The 13,204-nt window shown below is 46.4% G+C and overlaps 1 protein-coding gene across 5 annotated transcripts in view; it reads left to right on the plus strand.

Moving 5' to 3' along the window:
* The window catches only part of RUSC2 (RUN and SH3 domain containing 2), a 51,609-nt gene that overhangs the window by 12,469 nt on the left and 25,936 nt on the right, over positions 1–13,204 (plus strand). For 4 of the 5 annotated variants that reach the window (XM_013127576.3, XM_031044043.2, XM_031044042.2 and 1 more), the window contains exon 2: positions 3,980–4,070. The gene's annotated coding sequence lies outside the window, so the exon portion shown is untranslated. Of the gene's footprint in view, positions 1–981; positions 1,126–3,979; positions 4,071–13,204 lie in introns of those variants that run through there. The other variant, XM_031044041.2, reaches the window with a different exon arrangement.

Consider the following 13,204-nt stretch of genomic DNA (forward strand, 5'->3'; position numbering starts at 1 on the left):
GGAGAACATGTGGTGCACTGAGTTCTCATACCCCTGCACAACACCCAGGATGTCTGTGAGGGATGAAGCTGACATTGCTTCATAAGCATTTTGTCAGGCCAAGCTGTGGGGTGCATGAGAAGCACCTCTCCCTACATCACCAGGCCTTACAGTAACTGGGACCCCTGTTTACTGTAGGGGGAGACATGTTCTGGCACTTCCATATCCCTCAACTTGCATCTCTAAGGAGCGCAGTCACCAGCCTGCGGTATCCTTTTCTTCCTTGCATGAGACAGCCATGCTCCCCTTCTTACACTGAGTCATCTCCGTGATCAAAGAGAAGTCGTCTCCTACAAGACAGTCCCCAAGAAAGAGCTGTTTTCTTCCTCATTAGCGCCTGTAATCTCTTTATACCTAGGAAGGTTTGAGACAGCACATCAGTTTTTACTGCTGTTGCAGAGAGGGGCAGATCCTAGGTGGGCAATGCAGCAAAGGGGTATTTGAGCAGAGATGCAATGCTGCATCAGCCTGGGGTCAGAGGAACATGCTGAATGTGTTTTGGGGATCAGGATACAAACATTTATGTGGGGAACAGATATGTAAATAGAAGAGTTTCTCAGGGAGCCCCCTTTCTGCTGCATTGCTTTGTCTGGCTCTTAAAACAGCTCCGATTCCATCTGCTCTGGTGTGTGTGTCTGCTACACTGCTGTCAGTGAACTGGTTAACGCCAGTGTCCTGTGGCTGGGACAGGGATGCAGGCAAGCACTCAGCCTGCCAGCATTTATACCTCCTGGCGTCAGCATTGGCAATGCTCATGGAGGACTGGGGAGGGCACCGAAATAGTTTCCATTCTCCTCTCTGCTGTGGGAACAAGTCTCCTGGGTAACAAACGCTCCTTGTTCTGCACAGAGCTCCACAGCTGAGACTCTCTGTCTCCTTCCTCGCTGCTGCCCCAGCTGAAGGGGCTGGAGAGGTCTGCTTGCGCCTGCCTTAATTAACGCTGACAATACAATGGGACTGTCCATACGGGGGTCCGGGGTCTGCACACTAATGGGAATACAGTAAATAGTCTGATTTACTGCAGCTTGAGTGGAGCAGAGCCTGCCACGACTAGCTTTCTGCTTGCTGTGATGGCCAGACATGGAGGTAGGTCCCTTGATCCTGCATCCTCCCTTGGGGCTTGTCCCTGTGGCCTGAATGGTGTGGTCTTCTGCCTGTATGGTGTGGGTCCTGAGCATCCAAGGAAAGGCAAAGCAGTGGGCTGGGGAGTGTGGAATAGCACAGATAGGGCAGATGCATCAGCCTGTCTTGAAGGACCTGTGGAGCCTGGGCTTTGGGATGGGCTGAGGGATTATTCCCAGTGTTTCAGGGGTGAGTAGCACAGCCACGTCTGCGGTGCTGGCTCTGGTGTATTCTGAACAGGCTGCACAGCCTACACCCAGCCCAAAGCCCTTTCTCTGTTCTCACTGGAAGGGTCTCTGTGCTCCAGGGGGAGTCCTGGGCTCCTGCCTATGGAGCCTTTGGTGGAGCCACCCACCAGCTGCTGGGTTTTCAGACAGAAATCTGATCCGAGTGTTAACTCAAGAGAGATTTTAAAGGTTTCGGGTGGTTTGGGATCCAAGGCAATTGGCAGCCACATCCAGTAATGAGTCTAACATTTTTCTGGCGTGGTGTCCTGAATTCAGCTGTACAGTCATTCTTCTCCTTCTTAGTAGCTGGTGCAGGGCTGTGTTTTCGGCTTTAGTCTGACAACAATGCTGATAACACACCAACGCTTTAGTTGCTGCTCAGTAATGTCTACCCTGATCAAGGACTTTTCAGTCTCATGCTCTGCCAGTGAGGAGGGACACAACAAGCCAGGGAGCAGGGACAGGTCCCCTGACCCAAAGTAGCCAAAGGGATATTCCATACCATAGCACATCATGCCCAGTATAGAAACTGGGGGGAGTTACCCCAAAGGGCCAGATCACTGCTCGGGTCAGCCTGGGTATCAGTTGGTGGGTGCTGAGCAATTGTATTGTGCCTCACTTGTGTTTATTGGTTTTTTTCCCCCTTCCCTTTTTAGCTTTATATTCTCTCCACTTGTTTCCTTTATCATTATTAGTAGTAGTGGTTTCATGATATACATTAGCTACTGGACTGTTCTGATCTCAACCTGTGGGGTTTGCATTCTTTAGATTCTCCTCCCCATCCCATCCAGAGTGTTTCTGAGTGTTTCTGAGTTACCTGATGGGTTTAAAACACAACACATAGCTTTTTATGGGGGCCTATCTAGAGGCAGAAGCTTCTGTATTGTCTGTGTTGTATTTGTTTTATTTGGTTGCTGCTTTGGGTGAATCATGGAGTAGAGCAAAAAGTAATCAAGCATGGGACAGCTCTCAGTTTCACTGAACTGTGTGTCTGTGTGCCATTTTAACCTCTTCTCTGACTCATCCATTCCCCATGGAGCCTTGGTTTAGGAGATGAGGTTTGGTTTGGGCTCACAGGGGATGTTTTTTCCAATGTGGATGCTCCATTTGCTGGGTTCTGCTTAGCTCAGTGCAGGGCAGTGGCTGTAGAAGCTGGGCTTCAGTGTCCAAGTGCAATAATGTGAGTGAATGCTTGTCTCAGGGCAGCTGCTCCAGTGCTAGAAACATCTCTTCTGGCACAGCCTGGAGCACAGCTGAGTTTCTGGGGTGTGTGACCATACTCAAGCTATGGTAGAAAAGCAAGGGACACACATGTCCCTTGCTGAAGCTAACTGTAGCCTGCCAGGAGCTGCACTGATTTTGCCAATGGAGCAGGTTGCAGCTGCCTCTGGTAAAAGGAGGATGATGGAAAAATCCTTTCACATGGTCCGTGACAGCAGAGAACCTGTTTTTTGCAGGTGGTAATCACTTGTTGCAAGAAGGAAGATCTGCTGTGGATTGCTTTGCAGAGATGCTGGGACCAGCCCAGGTTATGGGCAGTACAAGCTGTAGTTAATAGTGCTGGGACTGGCCTCAGGGGAGATTCAGGTTGGATATTAGGAAAAGTTTCTTCCCCAGAAGGGTGCTCAGGCATTGGAACAGCCTGCCCAGGGCAGTGCTGGAATGTCTGTCCCTGGAAGTGTTCATAAACCCTGTAGATGAGGCCATCAGTGACATGGTTCACTGGTGCACTTGGCAGTCCTGGGGTAATGGTTGGACTTGATGGTCTTTAAGGCCTTCTCCAACCTGATTGATTCTATGATTCTATGATCTTGTTCTGAGATTCCCTGTGACAGCAGGGACTGCAGACATCCTGCCCCTGACAGGTTAATTTGGTACTGAGGGAAACGTGGTGCTTGCATCTTTCCCTGTGGGTGGCTATGTTTCAGGGATGCTGTGCAGTTACTGTTAATGAAGCTTTTTAGGGTAAACACTACAGAAATGTAAAAGAAGCTTCAAGAAGCTTCTTGCAGTTTTCCTGGTCTCTCAGTTAAGTCCTCCCATCCTCCTGCTATGCACCGCTTTGCAAGCAAGCATTTTATCTCCATGCATTCTAGCTGCCATTATCAGTGGTAGGAACATAGGACTCCAGTTCCTTTTGCTTTCCTTTGCAAAGCCAGGAGAAGGGATCAGGCAGCTTGCAGCCACACAGCATCTGAAACCCAGGCTTACTGCAGAGTAAGATGTGGCAGTTTTACTTTACGGCATAGGCTTTAACCTTTTTATTTCTCCTCATGCTACTTTCCTGATTTCCCAATTACTGTAAGAATCAATCCTCCATCTTCCAGCTCTGCTTACCCTCCCCTCCTCTCCATCTCTGCTCCCTCCCATCCTCTGCCTTGTCTGAGGTTCTGCAGGGACTGATTGCAAGCCGGAGCGGTGGTGCTGTGGGCATGCTTGCTTGCTCCTTCACACGCAGCAACGTCACAGCAGCAGCAGGAGCACTGGGGATGTGATTGCGCAGACCCTCTGCATTGCCAGGGATGCAGCTGTGAGAAAAAGATTAAAAAATACAATAAATAATAATAGAATTGGCTTTGTGTTTTCCACAGCATCCTGGTGGTAGAGCACAGAGGCTGCTGGAATCCGAGTGCTGGAGCAGCGCGCATTCAGTGAGACAGTGAACGGAGCATCCGTGGAAAGGTGAGATGGAGAAACGATTGGGGTGGGCATTGGCTGGACTGATGGTTTTCAGACTGTTGGTTGTCCTGCACAGTGGCTGGTTTGTTTCTGTAGAGATTGACAGCTACCCCATGAAGCATGAGGATTTTAGGCTTGCTTTGTCTCTTTAGAGGCTGCTTTGCTTTGGAGCTGCTGTGATTCTAATGGATGCAAGCGAGTGAGGAGGCTGGTATTGATACGCAGAATATGTGTTTGTCCATTGTAACTGTGAAATAGTGGTTGTCACATCCAGGGCTGGTTGTGCAGAGGCGAGTCGTGCTTTCCCTGACAATGCCATCGCACAGCTCTCCATTGTGCCTGCCATAACAGCCAAGCCCACACGGATTGTTTTGGTCCCACTGGCTACCGTGCTCTCTGTGCATCCCTGGCAGTGATGCTGGTGTGCAATTCAAAAGCTGTTTTGACAGACAGCGCTTCCATGAAAAGCCAGGAACAAAGGATGCAGACAGAGGGAAGGCTGCTGTCAGTGTGGCTTTTGGCTTTCTTATTCTTCTTTTTTTTCCCCCTAAATACTGGCAAATCAATTGCTGAAAAGGTGTTAGGATAAAATATCATGGCAGGTAAAACCCTGCTCAAAGAGAGTCATGGGCTCTGTGCAGGCTGAAGTCCTTTGTGTTGCAGAGGGTGTGTCTGTGCTGGCTGTGTAAATGGATGCTTTCTCACTGCCTCTTGTCACAGATCAGATAGAGGTTATCTAGGAATGGAGGAATTTCTGCTTTTAATTACTGAAATAAGGGGCTCAGGCTGGGTACCAGTTATTGGAGCTTAATTACATGGTCTTGTTATATCCAAATCCCTCTTTTCCTTCCCCGCCTTCCTTCTTCTTCCCTCCCCCACCCACTGCACAAATCCTTCCATCAAACTGCCTCTGCAAATGCAAAGGGAGACAGGCTTGAACAAAGAGAAGGATATATGTGGGATAGGGATATAGGTGCTAGGGAGGTGATGCTCAAGATGACAGACAGTGAGAACAATAAGGCAAAGGTATAAAAGAATGAGACTTTGGTGTATGTGATAAAGTGACATGGCTGTAGCGGAATGTACACACAGGAATGTGGTAACAAAAGGGATAAGCAAATAGCAGATGCAGTCTTTTGGGGTTGTGGAAGATGCTGAGCATGCGGGGTTGCAGTTGCAGGTGTTTGAAGGGAATGTGTGTTAATGCGAGTTCCATTAGCACTGGCTGTTGAGGAACAGATTGTAGAGGATCTGGACTGATGGGTGTCTTAAAGGTGTACAGAGCATGGGGGAAGTAGAGATCTGCTTTTTTACCTCCAGCTACCTGCAGCCTTGTGTACCAATGTTGCTAAAGAGTGAGTCTGGCAAGTCAAAACTATTCACAAAAACTTTGTGCAGTTTGCCAATGCCCAAGAATAATTCACATAAAGCATCGTTAGACTTCAAATGGGCAATGGGGTATTAGCAAAAACATAGACAAAATGCTAAATGATGGGCAGAGGAGCTGAAGAGGCAGACGTGAGGGGCATTGCAGAGCTGGAGGAGCAAGGGGGGGTTGGGTCAGAGACCAGTGGTAGAGGGCACAGAGGAGGAAATTCAGGGCTGTCATTGTCAGGGAATGCAAATGTGTCATTTGCACTGTCATTCTTCAGCCTCTCCCTGTGTTCCCTGAGATGGTCAGTGCTGTGTGCAGCCCCATGGAGGGAGCAAGCCTCAGCACAGCAGTTTTCTTGGAGGAGCCATTTTGCTGCTGCAGGTTCTTAGTTGCTCCCTCTTCCTCCCTATGGAGGGGCAAGCTCTCCTTGAAGGAGATAAACCCAGAATGTCAGTGCAGGGTGTCAGTGGGAATAGAGGGTTTCCCCCAGAACCACAGAACAGAGTGCATTCCTACAGCTCTGTGCAATATCCTGCAAGCATCCCAGGGATTCCTGAACTGCAGCTCCCTCTCATCCCTGTCTTGCCCTGGGGCCTGGGAAGTCTCTCTGTGTCTCCAGGTCTCTGTCCCACACAGTTAAATGGGAGCAGGGAGTGGGATATGATCCTGCAGATGTGTACCAGGTTGCATTTATGCTGCTGCTGCAGAACAACACCTCTGTGCATGGTGCATTCTGGACTGGAGGACACTACAGGCAACAGGAGGATATCTCCATACCTGTGGAGGATACACGTAGTTGTGTTGGGGTGTAGAACAAAACTGTGTATTGTTTTTATGTACAGTGCTTACCAAAGGAGGCGATGTGGCCTCCTTTGCTGTGTGGGATGGGAACATGCCCCAGGACATACAGGATGTGCCTCGGTAGTAGGTACCACTCTTACAAGAGCATCTGTTAAGCAGTGAGAGTGCACAGATAATCCCCACCTTGAGATGCTTAAAAGATGGGCAAGAGCTTATAGTGACTGGAGCAAATTGACATGGTTCACAGGAAGATTTGTTGATGCTGTGTGTCTTCCTCTCTGCATTCATGCAGAATGCTGGAGACAAAATGCACCTGGATCTCTAGATTCAGGAGAACTGGACCTGCATTGCAGAATACACAGGTGGCCCACAAGAAGATGCTGTGGACGTGGGAATTACCTGCCTGCAGCTCCATTACCACCTCTGAGGTGTCTGAGGCTGTGATAACAAAGAAAGAACTAATTCTCTGTCCCAGAGATCTTAATTTTCTTCCAGTCTGATGAGTCAAGATCTTACTCTGGCATTAATCCTGATAGCCAGACAGTAGCCCACCTCTTCCAGCCCCGTGTTGTGCTTTGCCCCATTTTTCATCTATTTCCCAGCCTTATTATTTTTTTTCAATGTTTTCTGAAAGTCTTATGTAGTACTAAGGGCAGGTTGATAAATTAATGTGGATTACTTCCCCTCCTCTTTTAGAAGAGGTACAGACTTTATTATTCACCAGCCATACAGCTTCCCCTACCTCCTCTCTTCCCACACAGGTATTTTTATCAAGAGCCCTGTTGCCAGCTGTGATCATGCAACTCTTCTTTCATTGTTCTGCAGTCGAGTATGTCTTGTCCTTCTGACTCGAGTGCATTCCTCTTCCTGAATTGGTTTCCACTTCTAAAGCTCATTTCCTTTTCTGAACCCTTTTTCCTCTGTATTATCCAACCTGTCATTGCTGCAGCTTCGATTTTCTTCTGCCAAACAGCAACAAAGATGCTATTTTACTTACCTCTAGCACCCTTCTTGGTTTGGTTATTCATTCAGGTTGTTCAAGAGCTCTGCTCATCTAATTTCCTCACCTTGTTAGGTGATTCCAGATGTTTATTTATGATGAACAAAGTCCTTTCTGCAATACTTCTCCAAGCTCTTTGTTCTTGTTGGCTTTGTGACTGTTTTCCCTGATACACCAGAGATCTGCTCTTTAAAAATTAAAAAGGTTTCATTACAGAGCAGTTTGCTTTTTAACCTTCTGCTTAATACAAACTGGGTCAGCTTGAGATACTCAGTCCAAAGCATTTCTCTATTGGAGATGCTGGGTGATAACTTGTCTCAGTAGATACAGTATTGAGGGTTAAACCCAGGAAAAGCAAACCAGAAGTGAGAGATGTGGGGAATCTGTGCAGTTGATTGAGAGATGGAGGATCAGAGGTGGAGGTGCCTCCTCATGAGCTGTGGAATCTTAGGACAGTACAGAATGAGATTTTATCACTGTGTTTGCGAAGCCATCAAAATACAACTGGTGGTGGGAAAGCTCAATTGTGTTCTGCCTGTGCTGCTTCATGGGAAGAGCTCTGATGTGGCTCTGATGTGGATGAAGTGCTCCTGACAGTTTAGTCTCTAAGTCCAAAAGAGCCAGAAGTTCACCCCATTCCAGAGCTGTGCAAAAGGCAGCAGGATAAGGCTTGAAGGGGCTGAGGGACTTGGCTGGCAGGGGTTGAAATCCATAGCAATGATCAATGACAGCTGTGTTGGTAGCTAGCCTCAGCAGGGATTTGCTGTATTATCTGCTGAGCAGGTTCCCTGCATGCCCTAACAGTCATCTGAAAGCTGGTTACTCTCCAAGAGAAGAAGAAAAGGGATGTCAAAACGGCCCAAGACCCTGATTCTGCTCCAGTTTTCTCTATTGATAAAAGTGATTTTAATGTTCATTTTCTGAAAGAAGTGGGTCAAAGCATGGACACATCTGTTAAGCCTGCAAGAGCATGCTTGTCCACAAACTCTCCCTCTCCTCACCACAGTTGTGTTGCAGCCTCAGGGTCATTTAGACAACGTTCTTTCTATCCATCAGATGCATGCAAAGATTTCTTACTGGAGTAGGCTGCTCATGGTTGTATCAGCAGATAAGAGAGAGAAACCCAAAACAGTGCAGTCATCAAAAGTTGTAAATGGGAGGGAGACAGAAGGCAGATCTATAATGTAGGTGAGTGGCCATAATATAGGTGATGGCTGAGGTTCACCCTCTGAGTTTGAACTCCTGGGAGAGAGGCTGTGTTTTGGTCTTTGTGCAATGCTGAGTGTGTGGGGCTGGCAGTGTCTCTGAGTGATAAATAATAAATATCTGAGTAATGGCAGCAGTGCTTTGTACTGACGTTTGGCAATTGATGGGAAACTGGCACTGCCACCAAATGATCTCTCTGCTCCAGTATAAGATGCTCTCTGGGAGCCGAGAGCAAGTGTCACTGCTCTGTCATTGTGCTTTTTGGGCCAGTGGCACAGATAGAGTGATAAGAGCCAGCAGTTCCTTTTGGCAAGAGGGGATTTTATCCTCTGTGAGTTACAGGGAAAAAATATAGAGCCTGGGGGGAAGCACTTGGAAAATATAGAGCAGATATTCACCTGGTACTTCCCTCAGAGCCATTGTTATCTTAGATTAGACCATGATTCTTGAGGAAGGATGGGACACATGGACAAGGGATGGGTACCTGTGCGAGAGACTCACCTGAGCATCTGTGTCTCGGGCAAATACTCAGGAGCTCTCCTGCATACCAGAGCCAGGAAAAAAGTCCTGCTTAGAGCTGAAGGAAAATGAGTTTTTCACAAGAACTCAAGTTGTGATGTGAGTTTTGAGCTGATGAAGCTGCTTAACTGTGATGCATTCAACTTGGGAAAATCTGTGCTCCTGACTGTTGGCTAAGAGACTCAGTTCAGCAACAATTAGATAATCTGTCCCAGCTCCTTCTGACCTCAGAGAACAGGCTTCTCGGGTGCTATTCTTCAACAGAGCAGGAAGTCCTTGCTCCCTACATAGTTAGACTCATCAGTTTTACTCCACTGCACATTGTTCTTTGTAAACTGGCACCAGCTGCCTTCACTTCTGGAACCTAAATGCTTTAAGTGGGCAGGCTGTGCTCCATTCTGCTCTGCCTGCATTGGTGCAGGATAAACCACATCCTTACTCAGTCTCCTTTAGTCTAGTAGGCCCAATTCACCTGAATTGTTTAGCAAGCCACCTTCTTCTGGTCCCTCTCTAAGGTTTCCATATTGAAGAGCAGGGATGTATGCCTCATGCTGCAGTGTCATGTGTTTTCAGTGTACGCTTAGATAGCATATCTGTCCTCACAGATGTCCTTCTCAGCAGGGAGAATGACTTCTCTGGATCATTGTGTTAGTGAGATTTTCTGTTCTTAGTAGTGAGGCTAGTTCCAGTGTCTGCTTACACAGCATTTTTCCCTGTAGTCCTACCCTCAGACCTTTCCTAGTAACACAGGTGGCAGAGTCATAAGCTTACATATGAGGAAATACAGTGGGAGATGTAAATAATTTATATCCCCGATCCCAAGATACTGTGGTCCAAGGCAGCATATCTTTCTTGGCTTTTCCTAATTCATCCTAATGACCAATACCTGGAGTGACACATCTGCCCTGGGGTTCAGCTTGCTCTGGTTGATCTCTCCTTCACCACTTGTTAGTATGCAAGTTGTCGTGGTGACTTCCAAGGGATTTCTTGCCTGAATGTGCCTTATCATGAGTAGTTAGACCCTTTAGAAGAATAACAAGAGGATTTCAGCATGCATCTGCACTTAGCCATTTTCTAGAACTTGACTGTGACATTTTCTTCTAGAAAGAGACAAGAGCAACAAGCTGTTCTCTTTTGTCCACAGCCAGTGGCATCTAATTTCACCTATTGTGGAGATCTACCCTCCAGATGCTTGAAATGGCTGCTGCGGAGAGCATCTTCTTTATCCAGATGTTTCCTCCTGCATTCAGCTCCTTTTCATATGCCTCATTTTCATTTCTGCAGGCACTTGCTATTTATAATTGCTGTATTTATAAAGCACTTTGAAGGTGGTGACTGCTACTTATAAGAGTAAGCCTGTCAGTCTGTTTGTTAGTGTGTGCTGCCCTTCCCTATTTCCTCTTAGACTGCCTGGTTTGAGGGGAAAGCTGGAGCAGAGGAAAGGTGGGGCTGTGTGGAGCAGAAGAGGACATCCTTAGAGGTCTCTGAACTCCAGTGTAGTAAGGCTAACTGGTTCAGGGCACAGTAACAAAGGAGGAGAGGAGGAACTGTCAGAAACAGGTATGTGCCAGCACTGACAAGCAATGTCATGGGGGTGGTTAATGCACCAAGGTGGCAATGCTCTAGTCACACATCATTCAGTTTGTTTGGCCATACCTTGCTGAGACATTGATAGTATTTGTTGATTCATAGGGGTTTCTGTTATCTGTCCTTCTGTTGGTGACTTTGCATAAGCTTATGAGACCCCAAAGAATGTCCACATCTCCAGAACCCCAACCTCCCCCAGCCTTTGTGCTACTGACATGGCTTGGTACTGCAGGATTGAAAAACAACCCAAACTGAAGCAATGCATCTGTATTTGGCCTGGAAGCACTGAGAGGTACCAGAACATGTTCAATAGCCTATATTTTGGTCTGCTTGCCTTGTTGTCTGCTTTCCCACTGGCAAGAGTTGAGGTTGGAAAGAAAACCCACAACAACCTTTTGGCCTGCCCATCAAAACGAAAGGGGAATCTTCCTTCATGGGGGCAAGCCACCAGACCTCACTGATTTAATGAAGCAATATCATAATTTTATGTACATTTATATAATTTTAATGCAGAGAAAATATCCTTCAGACATTCAGGACTCTCTTATCTCTTGGAGGACTACAAAGAGAATTTGCACGGGGATATGAGAAACCTCTTCCCACAAGCCTATGCCAAGAATTTGTGTTATCTGACAGAGAAAACACCTCCCAAAACATACTCCACAGGGAAAACAAACTGCTTTCCTCAGAGAATGGATATGTAAGAAAAATCCACTGGCTTATTCTAGGCTACTCTTGTCATAAAGCTTGATTACTGTTTTTTTTTAAGCTTGATGCTAAGTTATGTAAATGCATGTAACAGAAGACAGTCACACAAGTACACTTTGTCAGGTTCCAAATCATTAAACTGATTAAATTTATTAAATTGATTCAAACCCATTGATGTCATTAAACTGCAAGAAGAACCTGGATACCACCCTGGTCGTAAGGGACTTTACTTGGTGAGCATCTACATATGAATGCTAAGGTGCCTAAAAAATGAGATGCAAGATGATGGTGCAGAGTCTTCTAATGTTAATACATTGGGGAGCAGGGGACATCCCACTGTTGATTGGGAAACTGTGTGCAATTAGCTACCCCAGCTCAGAACCATGACTGCAGAGTTGGAGGGAGCTGAGAAACTGCTAAGGAAACTATGCAAAGCCCTGAAAACTCTCATAAGGAAAGAGACTGAGGAAATTGAAATTATTTGTGTTAAATGGGAAACTGTGAGGTTTATGATATAAAATAATGAACAGTCTGGAGAAAGGCGATAATGATTTATGCAGTGCCCTGCTTGTAACATGGATGTATTCCAGGATATTAAGGAGGATTATATGAAATTGATAATAGGAATAATTTTCACATACTGTGACTAATTAGTCCATGAATCTTGCTGTCAAACTTCAAAGCCCAACAATATTCCCAAATGGCTTGGCATTTGTGTGAGTAAGAGTACCCAGTGTATTTACAGTTGGTGTTCAGAGGCTGCAGTGTCTTGAAACCTCCTGGTTGAGTTCAGGCCCATTTCAGTGCAAGGCTTAAGAGAGGCAAATTCTTCTTGTGAGCTGGAAGATCTGGGAACCCATAGTCTTAAGGTGTCTCCTCTCCTCTATCGAACAACCTTGAAGTGATTAAAAGCAGAGTGGTCAGCCCTTCAGTACTGGGATTCTAACCTGCTCTTCCACTACAGACACAATGACTATCCCCATTTGCCCTCCTTTTTTCCCCTAGTGAATAGGTCTATGCATCCACTGCAGTCCAGCAAGACTTTCCTCAGCAGAAGACCTCGGTTAATCCAGGGTTATCAGATTTAGTTAGTTAGACCCTTAATGCTCTGTTGAGCCCAGTCATTCCAAGCCTAATTAGCACATGAGCTATCTCGTGGAGCAATATCCTAAAATAAACTGTCCCGAATAGGGCTTTACAAGCTGAGTTTGGTTTGGGTTGCTAGCCCCTGCAAGGGATAAGTTTCTCCTCAGAAGAAAAGTATGTGTAATCATTAGGAGTGTCTGGTCTGCTTCATAAGTATTTTATTAAGGTTCTGGCTTGCCTTTTGTTAGTTCTGTTGCATGGAAAATATTCTGTTACGTAAATGGATGCTGCGGTTTCATCCAGATCCTCTTGAGTTCTGCCTTGCTGCTGGCCATGTTAATACACAAACACATCCCGCATCAGGAAAGCACTTGGAGAGAGGTTGGTGACTGGACCAAGGATCTGGGAATACTCCTGTACATGAGCAGAATGAAAAGCTTGGGACTGCACAGAGAGCTGGCGAAGATAGTAGAAAATATGATACCTTCCCAGCCCTAGCCCAAGGACAAGCGATGAAATCAAATGTGCGTATGGTCAAAAGGACTGATTGGGGTGTGTAACCTGGTGTGGAACTCACTGGTGCAGGAAGTTACAAGCCCTAAAAGATGTGAGAATTCAGAAAAGAAAATGGGACACACTAAGGGATGTCAAGAATATATCACAATGCTTGTATAGGCTCCTAGTTTTCTATGGGCAGGTTATGAAACCTGCTTCTAGACATAAACATTTTTCCCACCAGAATTTTGCTTAAGTGAGGTTCAGACAGCATTTTGGCATGACTGCAGAGGACCTGTTTGTTCAGGGGCCTGCTCAAAACAGGGCCAATGAACACACAGTCATCAGGCAAATTCCCTC

The sequence above is a fragment of the Melopsittacus undulatus genome, chromosome Z (genome assembly GCF_012275295.1).
Source record: "Melopsittacus undulatus isolate bMelUnd1 chromosome Z, bMelUnd1.mat.Z, whole genome shotgun sequence".
NCBI lineage: Eukaryota > Metazoa > Chordata > Aves > Psittaciformes > Psittaculidae > Melopsittacus > Melopsittacus undulatus.